This window comes from Geospiza fortis, unplaced genomic scaffold, assembly GCF_000277835.1.
Source record: "Geospiza fortis unplaced genomic scaffold, GeoFor_1.0 scaffold425, whole genome shotgun sequence".
Lineage (NCBI taxonomy): Eukaryota > Metazoa > Chordata > Aves > Passeriformes > Thraupidae > Geospiza > Geospiza fortis.
The window spans coordinates 1,358,961-1,364,942 of record NW_005054387.1 but is presented as its reverse complement, the minus strand read 5'-3'; positions in this window follow the sequence as shown (position 1 = coordinate 1,364,942).

Here is a 5,982-nt window from a genome sequence, read left to right as displayed (position 1 = left end):
TATATATATAAATATTTATTATACTATATTAGTGTATATTATATTACACTACATCTAAACTGAATCTGCACAAGCACCCAACTCAACTCAACTGCCCAGCATCTTGTGACTGTCTGCTGACCCACAGTCTGCACAGGTGCTTGGCCCTGCTAGGCCAAGGAAACAAACCACCATCACTCTGGGTAAAAAAATCTCCATATTGCATTCTGCTTTGGCAAAACAAACAATCTCCATATTGCATTCTGCTTTGGCACAACACAGGCGCAGCCAATGAGATAAGAATTGTTTCGATCATTCTTTTCTCTGCTTCTCTCACTGCTTCTCTCAGGTTCAGAGGATGTGAATCCCACACCATGGAGCCTGTGAAGCAGGAAAAGTGTGATCCCAAGTGTGCTGCCACGGCTGGAGCAGCAGGACAAGAGAGGAAGAGCAGGACCACGATGGCAGACACAGACACAGGGATGGTGGGAAACACAGAAAATCAGAGTAAAAGGTGTAGCCCTTCCCTGAAGGATGTCCAAATGCATCCTGCTAATTAACTCCCTTCTCCCAACATCCTGCCAGGCCTGCAGACTAATTAGAGCCCCCTCTCCTGCGCTGGGGAGCTCTCCTGACACAGGCAGTGGCGGCCACAGCCCTGGACTGGGGACATATGGCAGCAGGATGTGCCAACGAGTGCTGGGGAGTGTGGGCAGCTGGGAATGAGCATTGCAGAGCCCTCTCCAGTCTGCTTCCCTCTCTGCCTGTGAACAAAAGGGCCTGGAGTGCAAATCAGAGGCACTTCTTGGCAGCAGAGCTGGGCCAGCTTCAGTCAGAGGTGGAAATCAGGACAGCGGGCAGCACTGGGGAAGAAAACAAACACCAAATGTGTCATCAGCACACTCACCTCTCTGCTCAGCCCTGGCCACAGCCTGGGGGAAATAGACTGAGCAATATTCTCATGCAACGGTCCCCTTGACAATCACAATTTCTCCTGCTGAGAATTGCCCATTTCTTCCCATTCTCTCCACCAGCATTAATCTATCACAGGGATTTTAACTCACACCCCCTGGTCACCATTATGCCTTGATAGCTCTCTGTCAGGGTCTTTATCCAAAAAGGCTTTTGAAATTCAAAAGGAGTGTGTGTATATATACTCTCTCATTCCCTTTTATCCACTGGTCTCTTAACTCATCCAAAGGATTTAAGCGGGTCAGAGAAACATAATTTCCTTCAGCAGAACCCATGCTGCCTGTCCCTTATCCTATGGAAAAGCCTAAATATAGACTCTAAAAGTCCTCACAGTTGGGAATGTGAATGCAGCCATCCAGCTTTGAAGCTGCCTGAGACTCGTGCAGTTCCCAGATGAAGAGCTGGCTGGCTCTGTCAAAGGAAGGAAAAGTCTTTCAAAGATGCTTGGAGATAGCAGGAAAGATGTCAGTGGCCCAGAGATTCTCATTTTCCTTCTCTTTTACTCAGATTTGCTTTATCCTCTTCAGCTCCTTGTGCTGAGGAGTAGCCAGGCAGCTCTGCAGGCTACACCCACCTGGGAAAGAAATAGGGAAAGGGCCTGGTATCCAGTGGGAACCAGCTAAAATATGGAAGTGAGGGTCCTGGGGCTGTGCTGGGACCTGGAGGTCCAAAGGTGGAGTTTTTACCCAGTTTAGACCCGAAGAGAGAAAAAGCCCTGAGTCAGTGCTGCTCCCTGGGATGGATGGAGGGATCAGCTGCCCTCTCGGAGCACCATCCAGCAGCTCTGCAGCTCCCTGGCACCCCTCTGGAAGAGTTCCAGGTGTTTTGCTAATTCAGTTGTCCACAGTCTGTCTGTGCTGCCTGCCAGGGATCCCTCAGAGGCGCTGGTGTGTGGCAGCCTGGCCTGAGCTGCTGTGGATTAACTCATGGGCTCCTTCCTTGCTCCTGCCTGACTGTTCCAGCTTCCACTGCTGATAAGGGCAGGTTATCAGGAGCTGCTGAGCCTCCAGGGCACAGCTAAGAGAGATAGTTATTATTGCATCCTCCGACCAGACAGTGACACATTGGCCAGGATTGTGGCCCTGGATTAAAGCTTCTCCACCCAGAGCTCAGATGTCTCCAGGACCTGCCATCCATTTCCTTAATGCAGCTGCCTGGCAGTGAAATCCATGCCTGTGTCTATTAGGGAAATGCATCTGTTCCTGCACCAGGAACTCAGGCAGCCCTGCTGAATCTGTTTGATGGATTCACTTCAACCCCAACCCCTCCTTCCCCCAAAAGTTACCTTTAGCCAGCACTGGAGCTGTTGGGTGGTGAGGGACAACAACATTATGGTGTGGTATTTTTGGGGTCCCCCATCGTGGGGAGGAAAGATGAATCTGATTCCATGGTTTTAGAAGGCTAATTTATTATTTTGTGTTACTATACTATATTAAAGAATACTACACTAAACTATATTAAAGAATAGAGAAAGAATACTTACTGAAGGCTAAACAAGATATTAATGAAAAACTCGTGACTCTTTCCAGAGTCATTAAGTTAAAACAATTCACATGAAACCAATGAAACAATGATCAGCTGGTAAACAATGTCTAAGATACATTTTAAAGCAGCAAAACACAGGAGAAGCAAATGTGATAATTATTGTTTTCATTTTTCTCTGAGGCTTCTCACCTTCCTAGGAGAAAAAATCCTGGCGAAGGGATTTTTCCAGAAAATATGACGGTGACATTATGGGACTGAGGGAGAGCAAAACATGAGGGAAGAAGGCAGTGCTGGCTGCCTTAGGCACAGGGCAGCCCTGGGAAAACAGCACTTGTGCATCAAGTGAGGGGAAGCTTCCAGCCAGCAGCTCCACACACTGCTCTGCAAGCACCTTGGAGATGCTCACTAATGGAGACGATCACCCTGAGGGGAAATGGGAAGGCAGGAAGGGATACAGCTCCTGTAAGAATCCTGTAAGAATCCATGCCTGTTTGACACCCGGTGCAAACAACCAAATAACTGTTTAGTGCAATACAACAAGCTCCCATTTGCAGCTGGCTGGAAGGCCTTGGAACCAGGGGAAGGTGACAGCTCCCATTTGCAGCTGGCTGGAAGACCTTGGAACCAGGCTCAGCTTGGCTCTGGATGAGCCAGACCCAAAGGGCAGCGGCTGCCTGAGCTCCAGGGACATGGCCAGACATCACCCCAGAGAATTCCAGCACTCCCAACTCAGTCCTTCAACCCAATCTCTGCATCCTGGTGCTCACTGCACCCCAGGCTGCAGATGGACCTTGGAAGGGCTCCAGGACAGGGATGGAGCAGGGCAGTCTCAGCTTGGAGCTGCTCTCCAGGGAAGTCTCTCGTGCTTCCTGCTGGCTGGCAGGTGTCAGATGTTGGCTGCTGCTGTTTCTTGCTGCAGGACAAGGTGAGAGGGAGTGAGGAGCCCTTCCCAGAGTTCTCCTGCATGCCCACATATCCAGGAAACCTGTACAGAGGGGGATGTCCTTGGCTGCTGAGCACCCAGGTAATGCTTTTAAGAGAACAGATTCTAAGAACCATCTCTGGGCTCTGCTGATAACAGTTTCTCCTATTTTAGGCCATAAATGAACATCCCAGATCATCACCAAATTGTGCCATTGTTGGCAGATGGGTGATATTCCCCTGGGCCCTGCTTGGAATGGGCCAAGGTGCAGCAATTTCAACACAAGTCACATAGCCTTGTCTTATGTGGCCTCCCTTCCACTCCAAGCTGCTACCAAAACTGGGATTTTTGTTGTTCCTTCTTTTTTTTTCCCGCTCCTCCTCTTCTCTTAACCTTTCTTTGAGCTCTCACTTGCTTCCTCAGCACCTCAGTGTAATTGCTTGCAGTCTCTGAGGATCCTGGGGAGGATTTATGTAACACACCAGGCAGCAATTTGAAAGGCTGCTTTTGGATATAAGAACTTAATGCTACACCAGCCTTGGGGAAAACGAGCTGCAAGCTTTGGCAGGGCTGTGCTCTGCTTGCCAAAGGCTCTGGGGCAGCACAGGCACCTCTCAGCCTCCCTGATCCCTGTGTGGAGAGGAGGAAGAGCTGGCTTTAGGCAAGTGGCTCGCTCCTCCTGCATGGTTTTACCCAGAGGGGGAGTCAGAGGCAGGCAGCAAACACTCAGCATTGTGAGTGGTTTGGGGAGAGCAGAGATTGGGTTATTTTTCTGGCAGACTCCTGGTTATTTTCCTGGCAGGCAGCATGGTTTGGATTTCTGGGATTTCTTTCTCTCTGCTGCATTTCTGGGTGCAGGAGGGCAAAATAGGTTCTTGGGGGAACTCGGTTGCTTTCGACAGCGTCAGGATTTTGGTGTTATTGGTTATAAATCAGTCTGGGCAGGGATGGGAGCAGGGTGAGATGGTTCTAGGAGGAAAAGAGTTTCTTGTAAGGCTCTTAGAGCACGATGACCCCACAGCAGCACTTGAGTACCCTGGTTTGAGGACTGTGTTCTGCTGGTGTTGGACAGCACAGGCTGTGCCTGGCAGGGGTGGAAAGAACAGCTCTGTGCACCAGACAGCCACGAGGAACCCCCCAAGCCAGCCCAGTCAGACCTGTCCTGCACCTGCTCCTCCTGTGTAGTCTCCAACAGAGACATGTTCTGGCCCCTGGAAGAACAATGTGTTTTCAGGAGAGCTGAATTTTCTCACTCCTGTTTTCCTTTAACTCAATTTTATCCTTTTATCCCCCTTCAAAAATCATATTGGCCTTGATTTTTTCCATTCAGGTTGCTGCTGGAAGTAAAACTGGAGCAATCAAACTGAGTGTGGCACTCTGTCTGTCCGTCAGTCTGCCTGCCCTCGCTCCCTCTGAGCTTTTGAGCTGATTTCAAGTGCTTTCAACACAGAATTAGAGACCTTAAAGCTCAGAGGTGCCAGTGAGTGAGATGGAGAGATTCAGCTGAGCAGAGAAGAGCCATCACCCTGATCAAGTCATTAGGGAAGCAGCATGAGATGGAGGCACAGAAAACTGGGGACATCATTCAAGGCAACAGTTTCTTCACTTCAAGCTTGATGGTGGCTTTTCTTCATGAGGAAAAGGAAGAGAAAAGACTTAAAAGGTTGTGCAACCTTCAAACTAAACCAAGCCTGGCAGTGCTGGATAATCAGCCCTGTCCTGGTTGGCCGGGGAGGCCCGCACTGTCCTCACCATGCTCACTGCTGGTACCTGCAGGGTCTGCCCCACTTTTCCAGGAGGATTCCTTCTCCAAAAGGGTGGTCAGGCTCTGGCACAGCTGTCCAGAGCACTGATGTGATGCCCATCTTTGGAGGGATTGAGCAGACACATGGATGTGGCGCTTGGGGACGTGGCTCAATGGTGGCCTTGGCAGCGCTGGGGAATGGTTGGATTGGGTGATCTTGGAGTGCTTTTCCTAAACAACTCAAAGATTCAATGATTCTGTGGCTGGCTGCTCCTGGCTGACCAAGGTGGAGCCATAAAGCTGTGCTGGCAGTGGGAATGAGCCCAGGCTCTCCTGGCTTTAGCATGAGAGCAGAACAAGCTCAGCTTGCCTGGTCCTGTGAGGGTGATTTCCAGTGCTGCTTCCCACACCCTGACATTGTTCCAGCAACACCAAACCCTCCTAAATCATCCTGTCCTTGTCATTCTGACACCTCTAGGCCTCCTTTTCTTCTTCCAAGCCACAGCCTTGAAATTCCCACCTCCCCTCCACCAACAGCCACATCTTGCCTGGAATTACCAGCGCTAATCCATCATTTCCAGCACCAAACCAGCATTTTGCCTTCTTGTCCTTTTTGAATCCATAAAGAATCAGGGCAGGGGAATGACTTACAACAACAACAACAACCCAAAAAATCCTCAAGTAAATTAACATTGCAGCTGAGGTTTTACACGCACGAAAGTCAGGAAGTTCCAAGTTATGGTTCCCCCTGCAGCTGTAATTCTGGCACACTGCACATATATATTAAGACATTAAAGTTAGCCCCATAAACAGTCCTACAAAATACTACAGGCTCACAGGGGGGCCAATCTACGATGGCCAGGGGAGCCATAATTCCTGC